The 22,071-nt window shown below is 39.4% G+C and overlaps 1 protein-coding gene across 6 annotated transcripts in view; it reads left to right on the forward strand.

Moving 5' to 3' along the window:
- The window catches only part of TTLL7 (tubulin tyrosine ligase like 7), a 138,636-nt gene that overhangs the window by 19,950 nt on the left and 96,615 nt on the right, over positions 1–22,071 (forward strand). For 2 of the 6 annotated variants that reach the window (XM_072974105.1, XM_072974106.1), the window contains one exon: positions 16,947–17,026. The exons of the other annotated variants lie outside the window; for them this stretch is intronic. The gene's annotated coding sequence lies outside the window, so the exon portion shown is untranslated. The remainder of the gene's footprint in view (positions 1–16,946; positions 17,027–22,071) is intronic. 6 annotated transcript variants of the gene reach the window in all.

Genomic DNA, 22,071 nt, shown 5'->3' on the forward strand with positions numbered 1-22,071 from the left:
AAATGCCATCTTTCTTTTCCCGTTATTTTTTGGGGGGGAGGGTGTTATTTATTTATTTATTTATTAATGAAGGTGGGGGGGGTTGAACCCAGGACCTTGTGTATGCTAAGCACGCACTCAACCACTGAGCTAGCCCGTCCCCCTCTCATTACTTTTTGGGTCATCACTTCTTCCTTCTAGCTGGTACACCTTCAGTAATCTGACTTTTCCTGCTCCCCCCCTTCTCTCTCCCCAATGATTGTTCTGTATATCAGTGAGTGAGTTTCTGTTTTGTTAGCACATTTGTTTTACTTTTTTAGGTTACACATAAAAGTGATAACAGAGTATTTATCTTTCTCTGTATGGCTCATTACACTAAGCATAATATTCTAGGTCCATCCACGTTTTTACAAATGGCAGAATTTTGTTCTTTTTTATGACTGAGTAATATTCCATTGTGTGTGTGTGTGTGTGTGTGTGTGTGTGTGTGTGTGTGTGTGTGTGTGTATGTGTAATATATATATATATCTCCACAACTTTATCTATGTATCTGTTGATGGACACTTAGGTTGCTTCCATATCTTGGCTGTTATAAGTAATGTTGCTTTGTACATTGGGGTGCATGTATTTTTTTGAATTCAGGTTTTTTGTTTTCTTTGGGTATATACCCAGGAGTGGAATTGCTGGATTATATGGTAGTTCTATTTTGAGTTTTTTGAGGAACCTCCATACTGTTTTCCACAGTGGCTACAGCAATTTAAATTCCCATCAATAGTGTATAAGGGGTTCCCTTTTCTCCACACCCTCACCAGCATTTGTTAGTTATAGAATTTGATGCTAGCCATTTTGACAGGTGTGAGGTGATACCTCATTGTGGCTCTGATTTGCAATTTCTTTGACGATTAGTGATGTTGAGCATTTTTTTCATGTGCCTGTTGGCCATCTGTATATCTTCTTTGAAAAAATGTCTGTTCATATCTTCTGCCCGTTTTTTAATCGGGTTGTTTATCTTTTTGATAGAGTTGTTTGAGCAGTTTATGCATTTTGGATATTAGCCTCAGTCATATCATTTGCAAATATTTTCTCCCATTCAGTAGGTTGTGTTTTTGTTTTGTTGATGGTTTCCTTTGCTGTGCAAAAGCTTTTAAGTTTCATTAGTTCCCCTTTGTTCCTTTTTGCTTTCATTTCTTTTGCTTTAGGATACAGATCTAAAAAAATATGATTTATGTCGAAGAGTGTTCTGCCTGTGTTGACTTCTATAAATTTTATAGTTTCAGGACGTATATTTAGATCTTTAATCCATTTTGAGTTTTTGTTTGTACATGGTATGAGAAAATGTTCTAATTTCATTCTTTAACATGTAGCCGTCCAGTTTCCCAGCACCACTTGTTGAAATGACTGTCTTTTTTCTGTTGTATATTCTTGCCTCCTTTGTCATGGATTAATTGACCATAAATGCATAAGTTTATTTTTATTTCCAGGCTCTCTCTTCTGTTCCATTAATCTATGTGTCTGTTTTTGTGCCAGTACCGTGCTCTTTTGGTTATTGTATAGATTTAGTTTTTCCTGTTCTTGAACCTCATGTAAATGAAATCATACAGAATATAGGGGCCCATTCTTATGTATCCAGGTTCCTTCACTCATCATTATGCTGTGCTAGTAACCCATGTTGTTGTGAGTAGCTGTAGTTCTTTTTTATTGTTGTATAGTTTTCCATTGTACGAGTGTATCACAATTTATTCATTTCACTCTTAGTAGATATTTGGGTTGTTTCAGGTTTTGGTCCATTATTACTAGACCTGCTATGAACATTCTCATGCAAGTCTTTTGGTAGACACATGCTCTCATTGGGATTGTTGAATTTTTTTTTAATTTTTATTTTTTAACATTTTTTATTGAGTAATAGTCATTTTACAATGTTGTGTCAAATTCTAGTGTAGAGCACAATTTTTCAGTTATACATAACATACATATATTCATTGTCACATTTTTTTTCACTATGACTTACCACAAGATCTTGTTTATATTTCCCTGTGCTATGCAGTATAATCATGTTTATCTATTCTGCATTTTAAAATCCCAGTCTGTCCCTTTCCACCCACCACCCCCTTGACAACCACAAGTTTGTATTCTATGTCTATGAGTCTGTTTCTGTTTTGTATTTATGTTTTTGTTTTGCTCTTAAATTCTTCATATGAGTGATCTCATATGGTATTTTTCTTTCTCTTTCTGGCTTACTTCACTTAGAATGACATTCTCCAGGAACATCCATGTTGCTGCAAATGGCGTTATGTTGTCATTTTTCTGGCTGAATAGTATTCCATCGTATAAATATACCACTTCTTCTTTACTCAGTCATCTGTTGATGAACATTTAAGCTGTTTCCATGTCTTGGCTATGGTAAATAGTGCTGCTATGAACATTGGGGTGCAGGTGTCATTTTGAAGTAGGGCTCCTTCTGGATATATGCCCAGGAGTGGGATTTCTGGGTCATATGGTAAGTCTATTCCTAGTCTTTTGAGGAATCTCCATATTGTTTTCCACAGTGGCTTTCCTTGATTCCCTCTCCCACTCTTAATGATTTAGATGTCTTCTTTTACAATTTTGTGTTTATTCTTCTTGTAATTCATGGCAGTTTTCTCTTTCCAGTTATGAGTTTCTCATTTTTGTAGCATCCTGCTTCTTTTCTATTTAGAGTAAACCTGTCAATATTTCTTTTAGCATGGGGTTAGTGTTGCTAAACTCTTTGAGTTTTTGCTTGTCTGTGAAGTTCTTTATGTCTCCTTCTATTCTAAAGGATAGCCTTGCTGGATAGAGTATCCTAGGCTGCATCTTTTCTTCATTCAGGACTTTGAATATATCTTGCCCCTCCCTTCTGGCCTGTAGTGTTTGTGTAGAGAAATCAGCTGGTAGCCTTATGGGGGTTCCCTTGTAACTCACTCTTTGTTTTTCTCTTGCTGCCTTTAGGATCATTTCTTTATCCTTGACTCTGGCCACATTGATTAGGATATGTCTTGGTGTGGGTCTGTTTGGGTTCTTCCTGTTTGGGACCCTCTGAGCCTCCTGTACTTGGATATCTGATTCCTTTAGGTTTGGGAAGTTTTCAGTCATGATTTCTTCCAATACCTTTTCAATCCCCTTTGTTCTTTCTTCCCCTTCTGGAACCCCTATTATGTGTAGATTGGCATGCTTTATATTATCCCATAGGTCCCTTATATTGTTTTCATTGTTTTTTATTTGTTTTTCTCTCAGCTGTTCTGATTGGGTGCTTTCTGTTGTCCTGTCTTCTAGGTCACTTATTCGTTCCTCTGCATTATCTAGCCTGCTTTGTACAGCCTTTAGATCAGATCTCATCTCAGCAAATGAGTTTACTAATTCTACTTGGTTCTTTATAGCTTCTGTTTCATTTTTGACATATTTTATATGTCTAAACACTATTTCTTTTAGTTCCTTCAGTACTTTGATCACTCCTTTTTTGAAATTTTGATCTAGTAGGCCATCAATGTCTATTTCCTTGATCGTGCTTTCAGGGGATTTCTCTTGATCTTTTAATTGGGAGTGGTTCCTCTGCTTCTTCATATTGCTCATGTGTCTCTGGCACTGTGGCTTAAGGAGTATCAGTTATCTAGTTTTCCTGGAGACGCTGTGCTCTTAATGATTTTATTGAGCGGTCTTCGTGTCTTTGCCCTGTTTTGTGAACTCAGCTTGCTGTTTCCAGAGGCCCTCTGTTGGTGCCCTGATCTGTGCTGCTCCCAGTGGCTGTCCACTAGCAGATCGTGCCCCCTCCCAACACTGGGTCAGGGGCTGAGCTCTTATCTGGTGGGTGGGCGGATTGCGCACCCTCCCAGCACCGTGGTCAGGTGCTGCATTCCTTCCAGAAAAGTGAGTTGCCGCCCGCCCTTTCCCGGCGCCAGTCACTCTGCAGCTCTGTGCAGCTGCCCGCTCAGCCTCAGGTTGGCGCTCTGAAGGCGGGCTCGAGGAAGACTGCGAAACAGCTCTGCCCCTGCTCCGTGCCAAATCTCAGCTCCTTGTTTGTCCTGGCAGCGCGAGTTCTCTGAGGTGCCAGGGCAGAAAGAGCCTATCTGCCTCAGGCTGTAAACAAGTCTCAGTCCTGCCCAGGAGGTTGCGGAGCTCCCGGGTGCGGATTCAGGGCTCTGTTCCGTCCCCCGGCCGGGCGCTGCGCACAGGAGGAGACTGCGACTGTGGCTGCGCCCGCCTCTCTTCTCGCGAGAAGTGCCAGTAATGGCAGTGCACGTCTAAGGAGACAAAGGCTATGGCGTCCCTCCCCCCAGGGCACACCAGCCGTGTTGCTTTGCTTTTTTCGCAATTTATGGGGGACCGAGGTGGTTCTGCTCCGTATCCCCTCCCAGCCTCAGCGCAGCCTCCCCCGTCCTCTGCCCAGCTCGGGCTGCCTGGCCCGGCCCCAGCTGCCAGCTCATGTCTCGGGCTGGGTGTTGGGGGGACCCTCTGTGCCCGTTTAACTCAGTTCTGTCAGTCAAGGGGTATACGGGGCAGATCTGAGCCTCGCAGGTTCCCCCTCCTTCCCACTGGCCTCTCTGTTGGAGGAGGGAAACCCAGCGAATGAGCGCCAGTCCTCCTTTGCTGCTCCCTCCCCGCGGGATTGGTCCTGCACTGTTTTGTTTTTTCTTCTTTCTTTTTTCCTTTTTTCCTACCAGATTTTTAGCGTCATGGTCTTTTGAAGAGGGCTATGTTCTGTCGGAGTTCGGCAGGTGCTCTGGTTGGCTGAGTGGGTCCGTAGATGTGTTTTGGTGTGTTTGTGGGAGAGGGTGAGCTACAAGCATCCTTCTACTCCACCATCTTGCTGGTCTTTGGGATCGTTGAATTTTTGAGGTAAAAAATGCCACTAAATTTCAAATGTCTGAGGGAAAAGCTTTGGCAGTGGGATCTGGAGTTTAAAGGAGAGTTAGGAACTAGAGATGTAAATGGTCTAAATCCCATCTTTCCATCTCTTCCTTTTTCTCCTCTTACTTTCTATTTTTAGGATGTCTAGAACTACTGATGAGTTTTTCCAGGGCAGGGAGACTGGAGTGGGAAGTTTATTACTAGAGATAACATAGGTATGAAAACCTTAACAGCAAGGAGAGCCAAGGATTATATGCCGAGAACTGGGAGGTAAGTTTGAATGGGCTGTAAAACTGCAGGACCCAGAAGAAGCATTCAGGGATGGAGCACAGAACCAAGAGTGCCGCAAACTCCAGGGCGTGCAGTGGAGTTGACAGAGAAGGAAAGGTCCCAGCAGTGGTCCACTGAGGTGTCTCCTGTGGATGCAAACTACCTATGTGGAGCTGTTCTGCATCAACTTCATCAAAATCACACACACGTGCATGCGCACACTGGCACACATGCCCCAATGTAGTAAATATAGAATACTTGCTGTACAAATACAACAAGTACACAATCTAAGCAGCAACAGTGTACTTGCCATGTGGTATCAAGTCTCTTGGCACACCCATCTGAACAGGACGGTCATTCTTCAGTCCTCCAATTAGAAACTGGAGCCCAGACCTTGCTCAGAACCAGGGCTGGTATTTTAACTTGTTTTTATATGACAGCTGGGCTGTGGTAGATGGTCTGTAGGTTGAATTTAAACCACGCTTTGGAGTGGATCCATCGTCAGGTCAGTGATAGTTAAAGTCTTGTGCACAAATACCGCACTTTAGGGAAAGCTGTTGAGTAGTTGTCATCAGTGCCCTGCCCTTAACCCTGACACCTTACCATTTCATTAAGCTCTCCCTTCTCCCAACTGGCTGCCCACAACTGCTTCTTTCTGTTAGGGATTTTGAGGGCTTTTCTGGAAGCCATGGAACTGGAGGCCCTTTGCCTTTCCAGGCCCCATCTCCCCAACTCTCACTCTCACCCCTCAGGAGGACTAGAAGGGAATGCATACCCGTCTACCCCCTGCAGCAGCCATCAACCAATGATTGATCCTTGGGTGGGTTACCTCTGAAGCAGTGATGTTTCCTTAGGGATTAAGCTCCAGCCATCTACAGTGGAGCTGGCTTTGTAACACACCCTTGATTGGCTTCCTTCCCTTCCCTTCTCACTTCCTGACTCCCCTAACAGAGTTTCCTGAACTTCCCAAAATAAACTACTTATATTTGAATTCTCATATTAGGGTTTGTTTCTGTGGGATTTCAAACTAAGGCATATCTCTTGCTTAATGCCCCTAATTGAAAGGCAGATGAGCAAAGAACTGCATTACTATTTTAATTAGCAATTTTTAAAATTTCTGACTGCTTCCTGGGATTTCTACCTGGACATGCCATCGATAGTCTTCAAACTGAAACTAGAATTTAAAAAGTGGACTGCTCCCAGATTGACTAGGAAAAGAAGATTTCTTGGGTTTTGCTTTTTTTTTTTTTTTCCTGTTCATTGCTAAAGGGAAAAATTTGTAAATGAATTCAGTAGGTAGCATGTGTTCCTAATTTTCTCTGATTCAGGGTGGGGATAGCACCTCAGACAAGTGTAACTTGCACTGTAACTTCAGTGCTAGCTATTTTTACTCTATGATCTGAGTCTTGGCTTGAATTCCTGGAATCTGGGATCAGTTAGTTTACATTTTGACTTACTCTAGAAGTGTTAACCTCTGAGGTAGTTTAACAAATATTCCGAGTACCAAAATAAACACAAAATGTTGTAATTCACAATCATAATCCTTGCATACTACTTAGGAATCAGGTTTTTTGGAAGTAGCCAATTTTCAGGTTTATTTTAAGAGGTTTTAATTGGTACCGATAGTAAAATTCATCCTGGCGTGTGATTCTTAACGGATGGTTTTCGTATCTTTGCTTTAAAATATTTTGCAATTTTATAAACAAATGGAATGTGACATATACTGCAGATAGGTGGTGAATTTAATATCCCAACTGAGGTATATTTTTTAGGTTTAGTAAATTAGATCAAGTCTTCTACAGTTTCGTCATTCATTCACTCATGGTACAATGAATGGTACCATCTAATTTATTGTGAATCATTCATATCCTTGTGCCAAATAATCTTGTGCCTCCCACACCAGTGGAAGCTCTTCATAGTCAATTTTAATAACTATACAACCCATTGTCTGGCTATATCATAATTTACTTAGTTTCTCTGTTGAATATATTTGGGTTGTTTTCAGTTACAGGTATAAATAATGACTTGCTATAGGGTACATCCTTGTTCATAAATGTGCCTCAACATTTTGGATGATTTTATTAGGATTGATCCCTATGTATGGAATTACCAAGTCAAGAGCATAAACATGTCACATATTTTAGGCTCTTGTTGTACTTTCCTGTTGCTTTCCAGAATATTTTCTTTAGTGAGAGAAAAAAATTATAGGCTGCCTTAAAGTAAGTAGATTAATAACTGAAATTATTTTGAATTTGATTTCAGTTGTTGGGATTTTTATTTCCTGTCTCCAGTTTTCTATTGTTTTTATTTTATTTTATTTTATTTTTAACATATTTTATTGATTTATAATCATTTTACAATGTTGTGTTCCAGTTTTCTATTGTTGATAGCAGCAAAGTCAGTGGGCTATTCTGAAAGTGATGATTTATGTACACAAATGTCATCCATTTAATTTTATGTTATTTGAGGTATCATTTGTAAATAACATTTCACATTTAGTAATGTGGCACTGATTGGAGTCAGTATAATCTAGAGAATAAACTGTGACATTTAGCCATTGTCCATCATGACTAGCTGGTTCTAGTGTATTCATGTCCTCTCTGGAAATCTAAATATTTCATTTACCAAATTACTCTATTACCTACATGGTCTTTTACTAAAAGTAACCCTAAGAAGAGTAACGTGCCCAGGAAAATACTGACACCGAATATCAAGTAGGTGTGCTTGATACATTTCTAAGAATATCCATATTTGTGAAAATAATTATAAGCAATAAAATTGAATAGAAAGTTTTTTTTGCAGCAATCATTTAAAATTATTAATTTAATTCAAGAAATGTTATGAAGGGCCTACTGTGCCCAGAAAGGTGTTTCTATATTCAAGGGGCGTACTTTTCTTATTTCCCAGCATGATGTAAGTAAGAATGTTCTAATTCTGGGTTCTTTTGTGGTACCATATGAATTTTAGGAGTATTTGTTCTGGTTCTGTGGAAAATATCATGGATATTTTGATAGGGATTGCATTAAATTTGTAGGTTGCCATGAATAATATGGCCATTTAAACAATATCAAGTCTTCCAATCCAACAGCATGGGGTATCTTTCTGTTTCTTATTCTCATATTCAATTTCCTTTATCGGTGTTTTATAGTTTTCAGAGTATAGGTCTTCCACCTCCTTGACTAGTTTATTCCCAGGTATTTTATTTTTTGATGCAATTTTAAACAGGATTTTTTTCACTTTCTCTTTCTGATATTTCATTATTAGCATATACAAGTTCAACAGATTTCTGTATGTTAATCTTGCATCCTGCTACTTTGTTGAATTCATTTATCAGATCTAATACTTTCTTGGGTGGAGACTTTAGGGTTCTCTATAGAGTATTATGTCATCTGCAAATAGTGACAGTTTTACCTCTTCCCTTCTAACTTGAATACTTTTTATTTCTTTTTCTTGTCTGATTGCTCTAGCTAGGACTTCAATATGGTGTTAAACAGAAGCGGCTAAGAGTAGGCATCCTTGTCTTATTCCTGAATTTAGCAGTGATAGTTTTCAGTTTTTCACTATTGAGTATTATGTTGGCTGTGGGTTTATTGTAAATGGCCTTTGTTATGTTGAGATATGTTCCCTTTATACCCACTTTGATGATGAGAGTTTTTATCAAGAATGGATGTTGAATTTTGTCAGCTGTTTTTTTGCATCTTTTGAGATGACCATGTAGATTTTGTCTTTCCTTTTGTTAGTGTGGTATATCACATTGATTGATTCATAAATGTTGACCCATCTTTGTGACCCTGGAATAAATCCAGCTTGATCATGGTGTATGATCCTTTTTATGTATTGTTGAATTCAGTTTGTTAATATATTGTTGAGGATTTTTGTATCTATATTCATCAAATATATTGACCTGTAATTTTCTTTTTTGGTAGTGTCTTTGGTTTCCATATCAGGGTAATGGTGGCCTCTTAAAATGAATTTAGGAGTGTTCCCTCCTCTTCAATTTTTTGGAAGAGTTTGAGAAGGATAGGTATTAGGTTTTTATATGTTTGGTAGAATTTCCCAGTGAAGCTGTCTAGTCCTGGTCTTTTGTTTGCTGGAAGATTTTTTGTTATAAATTCAATCTCAATTCTAGTGATCTGTCTGTTCACATTGTCTGTTTCTACCTGACTCAGTCTTGGCAGGCTGTGTTTCTGGAAATTTGTCCATTTCTTCTAGGTTGTCCAGTTTGTTGGCATATAACTGTTCATACTGTTTTGTGATTTTTTTTATATATGTCTAATATCAGTTATTTATCTTCTTTCATTTCTTCTTTTTTTTATTTGGGTCCTCTCTCTTTTCTTCTTGGTGAGCCTGACTAAAGTTTATCAATTCTGTTTATCTTTTCAAAGGAAAGAACAACTCTTGGTTTCATTAATCTTTTGTATTGTTTTTGGGGTCTCTATTTTATTTCCTCTCTGATCTCTATTAGTTCCTTTCTTCTGCTGACTGGGCTTTTTTTTTTTTTTTTTTTTGGTTCTTTTTCTGATTCTCTTAGGTGGTAAATTAGGTTGTTTATTTGAAATTTTTTATTTCTTTGTTTCTTGAGGAAGACCTGTATTGCTATGAACGTCCCTCTTAGGATCTATGCTGTATCTCATAGATTTTGGAAAATTGTGCTTCCATTTTCATTTGTTTTGAAGTATATTCTGATTTCCTCCTTGATTTTATCATTGACCCATTGATATTTTAGTAGCATGTTGTTTAGTCTCTACATGTTTGTCCTTTTTCTGTTTTTCTTTCTGTGGTTGATATCTAGTTTCTTACTACTGTGTTTGGATAAAATGTTTGACATATTTTCCACCTTCTTAAATTTGTTGTGTCTTGTTTTGTGACCTAGTATATGGTCTATTCTTACGAATGTGCACTTGAAAAGAATGTGTTTTCTGCTGGTTTTGGATGTAATGTCCTCTAGATATCAGTTAAATCCAACTGGTCTACTGTGTCACTTAAGACCAGTGTTGCTTTATTAATTTTCTGTCTGGATGATCTATCCATTGATGTCTGTGAGGTGTTAAAGTCCCCTATTATTATTATATTCTTGTCAGTTTCTCTCATTATATCTTTTAATATCTGCTTTATATATATAAATATATATATATATTCCTGTATTTAGTGCTTATATATTAACTAGTGTAATATCTTCACCTTGTATTAATCCTGTTGTTGTTATATTATGCCTTTTTTGTCCTTTGTTGTAGCATTTGTTTTAAAGTCTGTTTTGTCTGCTGTGAGTATGGCTCTTCCTGTTTTCTTATTGTTTCTGTTTGTATGAAATATCTTTTTCTTTTCCCTCACTTCCAGTCTGTATGTGTATTCAGCCCTGAAGTGAGTTTCTTGCAGGCAGCATATTGAAGGGTCTTGTTTCTTTATCCTGTCAGCCACCCTGTGTCTTTTGAAGGAGCATTTAGTCCATTGACATTTAGAGTAATTATTGGTAGGTATGTGCTTATTGCCATTTTATTACTTGTTTTCCAGTTTGTGTAGTTCTTCTTTGTTCATTTCCTCTTCTTTTGTTTTTACCACTGTGCTTTGAAGATTTTCTTTTACAGTATGCTTGGGTTCCTTTCCTTTCGGTTTTTGTGTATCAATTGTAGGTTTTTTTTTTTATCTGTGATTACCATGGGGTTCATGTATGTTGACTCATAATTATATCTACTTGTTTTAAAATGATAGTCATTTAAGTTCAAACACATTCTAAAAGATCTACATTTTTTACTTCTATCCCCCACATTTTGTGTTTTTAATATCATGTTTTACATCTTGATGCTCATCCCATTACTGTTTATTGTAGTTAAAGTTGCTTTTACAGTGTTTTGTGTTTTAATCTATGCACTGGCTTATTGAGGTGATCTTTAATCCCTACTATATATTTGCCTTTCCTACTGGGGCTTCCCCTTTCCTATAGATTCTTATTTTTTTCCATTTGGAGAAGACCCTTTACCATTACTTTTAGGGTAGGTTTAGCATTGTTGAATTGTTTTAAGTTTTTGCTTGGCTGAGAAGGTCTTTATCTCCCCTGTTCTTAATAATAATATTGCTGGGTGTGGTGTACTCATTTGCAGGTTTTGCCCTGTCAGCACTTTGAATAAATTGTGCTGTACCCTTCTGGCCTGAAAAGTTTCTGCAGAGAAATCAGCTCATCACCTTAGGGGGATTCCCTTGTATATGACTTCTTTGTTTTTCTCTTGATGCCTTTATAATTATCTCATTATCTTTTGCCATTTTAATTATATGTTTTAGTGTAGGTCTGTTTTGTTTCATCTTGTTTGGGACCTTCTGTGCTTTGGGACCTCCTTTACATTTGGGAATTTTTCAGACATAATTTCTTCAAATACATTCTTAATACCCATCTCTCTCTTGTCTCCTTCCAGAACCCCTATAATGTGAATGTTAGCATATTTAATGTTATCCCATTGATCTTGTATGTTGCTTTTATTATTTTCATTTGTCTTTCTGTCTGCTGCTCTGATTGGGCCACTTTCATTATTCTATCTTCCAGATCACTTATGTGTTTTCTTGTGTCATTTAATCTTCTATTCATTGCTTCCAGAGTGCTTTTTATCTCAGATATTGAATTATCTATTTTTGATTGGGTCTTTATATTTTCTAACTTCTTGTTAAAACAATCTGTGTATAGATTAATTCTCTTTCTTAATTCATACGGATTTTTTATTACAAATATTTTGGATTCTCTGATAGATTGCTTATTTCTGTTTCATTACTTACTTTTTCAGGTGTTTCTGTTGCTCTTTTAATAGAATACTTCCTTTACTTTTTCATTTTACTTAATTTCCTCTGTGTCTATGAATTTAGGTGAGATGCTCATCTATTGTGGTCTTCAAGGGGTGTTCTTATGTGGGGACATTTTTATGTGGGCTGTGTTTGTTCAGTGCCTTTGGTGGGAGGACTGGATTTGACGTGAACACCAATTACATCTTTCCTCAGGGTGTGCTGGCCACTGTCACCCTGGTAGGTTGTGTGGCTGGTGATGGAGAAGCTAGAGCCTGTGCAGGGTGTGAGGCAGGACTTCCTCTCTGCTCAGTAACTGTCACCACTCTGTCAGCAGTGGATTCTGCTTGCAAGTTGTTGGAGTGGAAGCTGTGATTGTTGGGTTCGAGCTGGCTCTGTTCCCTTCATGTGTTTGTCCTTCTCTGTATTGGGGCCTTTGCCCTGGAGGAGGGGATTGCTGAAACAAGTAAGATTTGTGCACTTAAGAGATCCAATGTGCTCTTTGTGTAGGTGTCCCACCCCTTGCCCTACTTGTGTAGGGCCACTCAGACGCAGCCCATGGTCTTGTCTTTTTTGCTGTGGTGGCTGCCCCAGGTTTAGTGCTAGGCTATGACATAAAGTAGGTGAAGCTGGAGTTGGCTCAGCTGGGACTGGGGAGCATAGTGTAGTGGTCACAGGAATTCAGGTGGCTGCACTGCCGTCAGAAGTTTGGACCGCTTTTGGGCTGCTGTTTGGGTAAGGACCGTCAGTGGCCACTGCTGCATCACGTGGACCACATCCCAGGTTCCTGGGCCACCTACGTGTCTCTAGATTGATTCTTTTCCCAGGTCCTGGGTACTTAGATACAGTGCCAGGCTGTGGTATGCAGTGAGCTGGCTGGGATGTTTGCTTGGCTCAGACTGGGGAGCACAGGGAGGTGGCAGTTGCAAGAGCAGACTTCTCTCCACCTGGTCTGGGGGAAGCCAGCACCGGCATGCTCCTCACAAGAGGAGGTTAGGCTTCCCCAGCCTTTCTGTCTGCCCAGCAGTTCTCCAGGCAGCCAAGGCGGTTTGTCTCCTACACTTAGGACCCTAGGACTGGGATGCCCAGTCTGTGGCTCGACCCACTCACTTCCCCGGGTGACTGTCCACTCAAATGTTGTCCCTTTTCCTCTTAGTCCCTTCCTAGGGGCATAGGTGCTTTTCTGCCTAATGTTTTTCTTCCCATCCCACCCTATTCTGTGTATATCTTTCTTCCAGCCTTGATTATATAGGAGTCCTGCCTGTTTGCAGTTAGTTTTCCATGAGAGTTGTTCCACATATAGATGCATTTTTGATGTGCTTGTGGGAGAAGGTGAGCTCCCTCCATGTCCTCTTGCTCCACCATCTTTATCTCCTGTGTATGGAAAACTTTGAGTACTGGGCAAGATTAAAAAATTGTGAATCTAAATCCCAAGAGGCACAAATGGAAATCAGCTTTGTCTATTTTGTATAGTGCTTAACTTGTAACAGTGAGATGCATGTTGCGGATATATGGCTGCATGTATAATTTTATAGATATTTAGGGTCACCTTTCATTCTTGAGTATATTTATATTGATATACTCAGTATGTCAGTATGTTTTGGATGATTTCTTGTCTTTTAGGTAGTTTTGGATATGCTCAGCAACTTCTCTGAAGGAAAAATGTGTATGTTGACAGCAGGACACACATTTTTTTCTCCTCAGTATAGCACCTAATAAATGATGAACATTAAAAAGTGTTTATTGCCTTAATTAGAAATATAATGAAATAATGGAAGGCAACTATCCTTTTAAACAGATTGATGATACGTTCTGACAGTATTTATTTACTCTGTATGAGAAGGGAAGAGAGTTCAAAAGAATAAAGAGCTATTAAAAGACAAATTTGTGCTATTGGGGGTTTAGTATTTGTGGGTGTGATATTATCAAACTCTGGTTAATTTCAGACACCAATTCTGTTCCGCAGTCCATCATTGTTTGTTAGAAAGAAGGACCAAAAATAGTTCTTTTCCTCTGCATTTCTATAAAAGGACTGGTTTCACAGCAAAGCTTGTGGTGCCAGATAGATACAGTGTTTTTAACAAACTGGCATGACTTTCAAGAAAGAATCTTATTTTAAAATGAACTAAACTTATTAAAGTACAGTGAAGTTTAATTAGTTTTCTTAATAGTGGGCCTGTTAGATAAAAGTTATTAGTATATAATTTCTTTCCAAAAGTTGATCTTGTAAATCCTCTTTACACCTGGTTTAATGATCTAGAAACAAAATAGCCTTATTCTTTCCCTTCTTAAGATCTTACGATTACACGCTCACTTAACTTAGCTGGAGGCGTGGAGAGCACTGTATACACTAGGCTTGTGCATTTTCCGTTTTCCTTATAGACTTTCTACACTTACGCCTGCATAACTCTAAGACCAAGGCTTAATTGTACTGAGGTTTAATTTATTTTAGAGGGATTTGAAAACTATGACAAAGTTACCTGATTCTAGACATTAATACAATGGACATTTTCTTATTTTAGGTTCAAACACCTCCTACTAGACTGCATCTTTCTGATACGGTAGCTTAGCCGTTTAATTCCCGTGCTCCAGGCTATGTGTCTGAGATTGAAGCATATATGAATTGAAAGACATTTTTCAAGCTGCTACCTAGGAGCCAATTGTCTCGTGGAGGAAACGCGCAAGGAAGTCTCTTCTTATTTCACCTGAGTTCTGGCATTTTATGCAAGGACATTTTGAAGAAATTTTCTTTATTTAACAACAAAGTTAAAAATGGAACCCAAGTTTATTATTCGTTGTATTGGTTAGGAATCTGGTTTAAGCAAAAAGGAATTTTTAAATTTCTGTCACCAGAAAGTTGAGAAATATATTCTCTCTCTCTTTCTCTGCCTCCTGCATGTTGATTTTATCCTCAGACTCTGGCAGAGGCAAGATGAGGACCAGCAATGCAAGCCTGTTCCCTCTAGGTTCAAACCCAGCTCAGAAGAGAGCCTGTGTTCTTTAAGACTCTTAAAACAAGTTCTAGGCTTGATTCTCGCTGGTCTTAGTTGGATCCTGTGTTCGTCTCTGAATCAATTCCATGCTCAAGGGTAAGGAATTACAGTCACTCTGGGTCTGAGTCATTTGCCTGGCCTTGGAGCTGGGGTTCGCATTGACCCCACGAAGGCACATGGCATGAGAGCAGTGCTCCACTGGAGGAGATTCAGATGACTGTTCACAGAAAGTGGTGCATTAGGCTGTTGGCAAAAAAGACAAATGCCCGAAGTCACTGTGCCAGTGACTCAGTGACTTTGCATTTAGGCTGCTTTATCTTTTTCAGAAACAAGAACAGTCATCACTATTGGAGTAGCGTGCCCATTAGAAGGCACATTTAGCTGATGGTGACAGAAACTTTAAATAACAGTGGCTTAACAAGGTGGAGAGGTTTTTTTTTCCCCCCCTAGAAATAGGCAGACCAAGACTGAGGTAGCATTTCCATGACAAAACCAATGTCACTTTGAATTGTTGCAGCTCCTGCAATCACATTTGTATTCTGGGATGGAAGAAAGTGTCCACCACTTGTCTACTTCCCTTTGACTGGGAAGTCTTGCTCAGACACTTCCACTTATACCTCATTGGCCGGAACTTGGTCACATGGCCATCTGTACGGGTCAGGAAGTCTGGGAGATGTAATTGTTTAGATAAGTACAATGCCACCTCCAATAATAAGCCGATAGGTGTTTTGTTACCAAGGAAGAACTAGTAAATGGCTGTTAGGTTGGTAGCTAGCAGTCTTTCTACATGTGTTAACTTATGAACTGATATGGATCACATAGGAAGCTTAAGAACCCAGTGAATTTTATACATTTAAGATTTAAAACTTACTTTAGAAGTAGATAATAGAGCTAAGTACAGCCTAAACTTGGTAATGGGGTGTGCATTGAATGAGTATCAAACATAGAGGTCAAAGAAAGAGTTAAAGATGATTCTAACTTTTCTGTCTCTTGGATACTAGGCTATAGTGATGCCTTTACCAAGATAAGGAACATAAGAAGTCAAAGAGTTAAGTTTTGGACATTTGAAACTAGAAATGCTGGCACCCGATGACATTGGGGTGATGTCATTGGCTCACCAGCTGCGCATTTTGGTATCTATTGTGCATTTTCTGGCAGAGAACAGGGAACCGGATATTTTAGAAATTCTCCACTTCCCTCAGTGCCTCTCTTTCACCTTGTAATCTAGGTTATTGAAAGTTATGGAAAGTTGGGTCCAAAGAACCTTGAATTCCAGCTCTATAGCTTAGAACAAGAGAGAGCTCTTTGTGTGGTCCAGCCTGGGTTGGGTATTTTGAGGATGTGAGGCTCAGCAGTCTTGGATTTTGTACAGCTCTTTGCAGGGTAAGGGGATGAGAGGAGGCAAATGGATTTACAAAAGTGAGTGCTATATGCAAAAAGTTAATTGATAAAAATAACGTGTTATTTCTAGAGAGCAAACGAGACCTTCTTTTAGGCTACTGGAGCATTACATAGAACTGCAGCACTGTGTTCTAGGAGAAATGTACCCAAAGCAGCTTTTACCTGTACTTAAGCATTTGATAGCTACAGCGTGAAATTATCTTGTCTTCTGTCACTTTAACAACTGACTTATACCTATTACTTACTTTGAACTAAAATTATTTAGTTCAACATTTACTGAGTGGGCTTTTTGCCTTTCCTAAGTACTGGAAATACAGCTATTAATAAGGAAAAGATACTTTCAAAGTATGCTGTGTTATCATTACCCATTTATCAATCCCTCCTTTTTCATGTCATGCTAGGCTAAATTCCAAAGGCAAGGGGTTCCACAGAGCTTAGTGGAATTTTGTATGGGTGCTGTATTTTAATCATAAACGTTGAGCAAATACTAAGCAGGCTAAAGCAATTTGAAATATAAACAAGCAGTGCATTGGTGGGAGCAACTGTTGCTCAAGGTCAATGTTGTTACTAGAATGAATAAATAGTTCTGTTTATTCTTATATAATGTCACACTTGGCCCCCTACTGGGTTTTTAGAAGTGGTTGATCACATTTTTCTTTTCTTTTTTTTTTTCAGGTCTAGAACACACTACAGATCTAGCTTTTGAGACTATACCCCATCTGAGAGAGGGAGACAAAAGTTTCTATGTCCAGGGAGTAAGTAGCTTCTCTAAAAACCCTTTTAATTTATACACACAATGAGTGGCAGCCATGTATTATTGTTATGACAGTAGTTTGGGTGATGTCATTTTTTCACCAGTCAGGCAGCTGGGCATTTTGAAAACCTATTGTCTTTTCTTGGCAGAAAACACAGAAATAGGAGCAGTTATGCTTTGGAAGGGATCTTTCTGTGCTTAACTAAAAACATCTTATTTATAAAAGTAGAGATTTTCCTTATTTTCCGTCACTAATTCTATTGTCTTATTTTCTGTTTTCCCATCTACCCTTTTCTGCAAATATAAAACTGAAATCATCGTATCCCCCAAAGTGGTGCTTCTTTCTGCCACTTTGGTACCACCTTCCACCCACTTCTCCTAAGCCAGAAATCTGTAGATCGTCCCAGATCATTTTCCTTCTTTGTCACCAAACTCTGCTGTTCTTCTGTAGCAGGAGTGTTCTTGCTCCCTGTGTCTGTGCTTCTGTGCATGATCAAACCCTTTCCATCTGTCTCCTGGACTTTTGCAACACCCTCCTGAGACTCCCCATCTCCACTCCTGCCCCTCTCCTATCCAGCTTCCACAATAACTGCTAATGTAACCTATCAGAAAGAAAGTTGCATTATGTTACTCCTCTTGAAGTCCTTCAGTGACCCCACCACATTACTCATGTGTCAGGATTGGACCTAAATTTCCAACAGTTTAGCTTAGAACAAAACATTTCTAAGGAGACATACAGTGGTTCAAGCAAAAGCGTTTTGGTTATTTTATCTCTACTTATTATTTCAAAAGGCTAAAATGATAAAGGGATGCACATTCACTCTTTGTATAAAGAGTCACATCTTTGGCGTGGGTGAGAACAGGGTTGCTCACTGTCTGTAAAACAGGACTGGCTCTTGGGAGCTCTCCCTTTCTCTCAAGAGGTATCAGACCTGGTGTTTACCATTCCCGTGTAGTTCTTCACACTTTGATTTCATATGCATTAATTCCTAAGAGATCTGCAGCTATATCTCAATGTGCATCACATATTATTGTAATACTTTTAAACTTCATGTAAGTGATGTACTGCAGTGTGTATTCCTCAGCTTTTTTGATCCGCATTGTCTGCGAGGCTCGTCATGTAGTTCTAGCTCCTGCGTCTGCACTTGTGTCGAGGACCTCCACTGTATGAAGGTCCCGAAGGGTATGCACCTCTTGTTGATTGATGTTCATTTCGTCCCCTCCCCCACCGTTTTTCTGCTATCTGTGACCTTTTCAGATCAAACTCCCACGCTCCTGGACCAATACTAAAGAGTAGAGAGTATATAATTGATCTTTGTGGTGGTTGTTAATCCTCAAATATTTCGTTATTTTTGGTAGACGGCTTACATTTAAAGTTAATGTCTTTGTTGGTCAGCATTGGTAACTGGTTTGGGCTCAGGCAAGGGTTGTAAACCATCTTTCTAAATTAGCAAAACCTCACGCTGCTTAGCAGGGCTGTCTGCAGTAGCAAATGAGATCCTTTGTAGCAAATGTCTTCCTTTCCAGCTGCTTCCCCTGTGTGACAAGGGCTTTTTTGTCCCCTTGTTTCTTGGCCAGGTGGTTTCTAAGTTATCTACATGGCTTTGCTTCAAAAGACCAGTGAGGAGGGAACAGACTCCAGGAGTGAGTGATAGCCCTGACTTTCTTGAAGTCTGCACATGCCCCCAGCCCTTGGCCGTCTAGTCCAGTGATTCTCAGACTTTAGCTAACTCAGAAGCACCTGGAGGGCTTGTCAGTTGGTGAGCCTCACCCCTATTCCTGGTTCAGAGGGTCTTGGGTTGGGTCTGAGATTACCTTTTTTGCAATTTGCAGGGGATGCTGATGCTGCTGGTCTTGGGACCAGACTTTGAGAATCACTGCTCTAGGCCAACATTTCTCAACCTTTTACATTTAATTTTAATTTTTTTGATTCGTGAACCTCTTTAACATTAATATATAATTTCACATCACTACATGATTTTTAAAATTGTTCTGTAATGTCATAATTCTTACATATTATAAAGAAAGGCTTTAAGTTAAAAAATTTGTATCAGTGTAGTATTAAGCATGGTGGTTCTCTCAAGGCTTGCTCCACAAAGTGTGATTTGTGGGCCGGGTGTATCTGGGAACTTGTTAGAAATGCAGACTCTCGGGCCCTACCTGAGATCTAAGGAATCAGAATCTGAACTTCAGCAATATACCCGGGTGATTAGCATGCACATTAAAACTGAAATTGGTGGCCCTGGGCTCACGTTGAATCTAATCCTAACAATATTTAAAACAAATAAGAAACACTTCAGATTTATGTTAATCGCATGCCACGTTTAAAATTATGTGCCACGTTTAAAAAGTGGCACATGTTTCATTTACATTCATTTTCTTATATTTACGTAAGAAAGAAACGTCATTTCTTTGAAAATAAAAATAATGTGTCACATTTGGTTGGGGGACCAAGTGCTGAAATTTAATGATGTTTTAAAGCACAAAGATGGACAAAATGGTATTTATGACCTGATGTTTGGAAATACTACTTTTTGTACCTGAAAAAACCAACTGCCTTATTTGGATGATTTTGATGAAGTGCTAGATTTCTGACTGCTACTTGCAGATAATGCATTATGTGTGTGGCGAGTATTTCCCCCACAAAGTAAAAGCTTCATTGGATCTAATTTTTGCTACATTTATTATTTTTCGTTTTTCTTAAAATAGTAATTGAAACATCTTTCATCGGATAATAACGGTTTAGGAATCCAAAGAGAATTATCTTGAGGCAAATTTGCAGAATTGTTGTCATTTTAAAATGTTCTTATAATTTGTGTTTTACTATCATTGTTCATTATACTGCTTTTCTTTAAACTGTCTGTGGGGATAATAATAAAGGACACCATTTAGGGTTGGGAAGGTCAGAGTTTCACATACAGAAACATAGAAGAGCCCCTGGTGCATAGTGTGTTTTACATAAGTGACCGAGGTCAGCTCTACCCTCCCCTTCCTCCTGCTCGTCTTCCTCTTCCTCACCGTTGTTATTTCAGTCCATGGCAGCTCACCATAGAGAAGGTTAGTTCTCCACTGTGTAAAGCCAGGAGATAGACTGGACCTAATACAGAATCTCAGCTGTTTTTTTTTTCCAGGCAAAGGAGAGCATTATGGAGTGGAGCTATGGAGAACTAGAAAAGAGTGTCTAGGATGGATAGCTCGGTTCCAATAGGGAGGAATCAAGGTCGGAGTCTGTGATGGTTGTTAGTGTTACTTACTGGCTTTTTTTTCCCCCTAGGCGTTTGATATGATTGTACTTCCTAACTCTTGTTGGCTGGGGTCATGCGACTGCTTCAGGCCATTGAATTGGGAGCAGAAATTATGTGTGTCCTTAGTTGTCTGGGTGAGATCCTTCAAAAGGCTCTTTCCCTCTGGCACAGGGACTGGTTGTTGTTAGGACGATGAGGATGATGTCTGCTCTGACAGCTTGGGTCTCTGCGTGACTGTGATATGTGGAGCGTCCCGCCCGTCTCCCTCGGTTGGTGTGTAGCCCGATCGAGACATAGACCTGAATTGCTTCAGGCTCCTGAGATGTGGGAGTTATTGCTGCAGCGTTGTGAAGTCTGGACTGACTAATAAAAGTGTTTTTGGGTGGGTTTTGAAAACTGAAAGTCTGAAAGAGGAGTAAGAGTGAGCTAGATGCCAAAACCTGTGATGCTAGGAGCCAAGAACCAGAGAGAATCGCCAGGAGCGTGTAAAAATCCGATGTCACTACTGGGGACACCAGGTAGGGGGGGATCTTTCTGGCCCCTCCCTCTTCAGAAAAGTGATACACAATCATAATTTATGTAAAACCAGTTGCATACATTGTGAAACACATTGGGTCTACTCCTTGTCAGTGTGAAAAAAGAAATTTAAAAATGCATGTAGGAAATGAAGACAGAGGAAAACTAGGATTTAGGAAGAAGAACCACGTTGAAGGGCTTAGAGACTGCTGGGTCCCAGAGAAAGTAGCAGGCGTCCACACTTCCTCCCGCTCACACACGTTCGCATCTTCACAGGCTTACGTGCCCGTGTGCGCACGTGTGCATAATATTTTTTTATCGACTACACTCGTGATAGCAAGTCATTGCTCTCCTGGATATGTCATCCCCAAGGAGGCCTATCTGGGTACAATATTTCAAATTGCAAATCTTCTTAACCCCGCACTCCTGATCTAACTCCCAGCTCTGTTTTTTCCCCCACAGAACTTAGCATTTTCTTTCGTTTACTTATTTAAAATGTTTACTGTTATTGTTTGTCTCTCCCCCACTCGAATGCAAGCACCACAGAGAAAGAAGACTTGTATCCATTTTGTGTACCGAGGACAGTACCTGATACATAGCAGTATGTGTTCAGTTGCAGCACATTCGTGAGGGAGAAATAGGAAGACGATCTGGACGCGGCCAGCTGCCTAGGTGTTCCAAGAAGAGAGACGAAATCTGATGCAACTTTGTGATCTCATCCGCATTTTAAACCACAGTTGGATTCTCTTGCTCTCATCCCCTAGCTTTTAAAATGGTTCCAGTCAAGCAGGGTTAGGCATCTTTGTGAAGTCATTAATGTGTCACGTTTAAAGGCTGAATTTTGAAGGTAGTACAAAAAGTGGGGGGAAAAACGTGGGCTTTAGAGAAAACCACTTGCTTGTTGCTTGTTAAGGCGTGACTTTGGGCAGATTACTTATCCATAGAAACTAAATTTTGCCATATGTAAAATTAGAATCAAGTGTACTTTGTGTGGACAAAATACACACAAAGTTAAGTGGAAATGCTTAGTCCACTGGTTTATTTGGGTCTCTCCTCCTTTCACCTCATCACCAGAAAAACAGCTTTTATTACATTTTTATTTAATATTATTTGACATATTTTCAATTTAGCTCTAATTTTGGTTCCACTGACCATTTGTTAGGTTATTTTAGTAATTTATGGTAAGCTAAAATTTCACAGATATGTACAAAGAGCCCATATATGGCACTCACCAGGGCATGGATTTTGGGAGACTGTTGGAGAAGGTCTGATTCCCCTCGTGTTT

The sequence above is a fragment of the Vicugna pacos genome, chromosome 13 (genome assembly GCF_048564905.1).
Source record: "Vicugna pacos chromosome 13, VicPac4, whole genome shotgun sequence".
Classification (NCBI taxonomy): Eukaryota; Metazoa; Chordata; class Mammalia; order Artiodactyla; family Camelidae; genus Vicugna; species Vicugna pacos.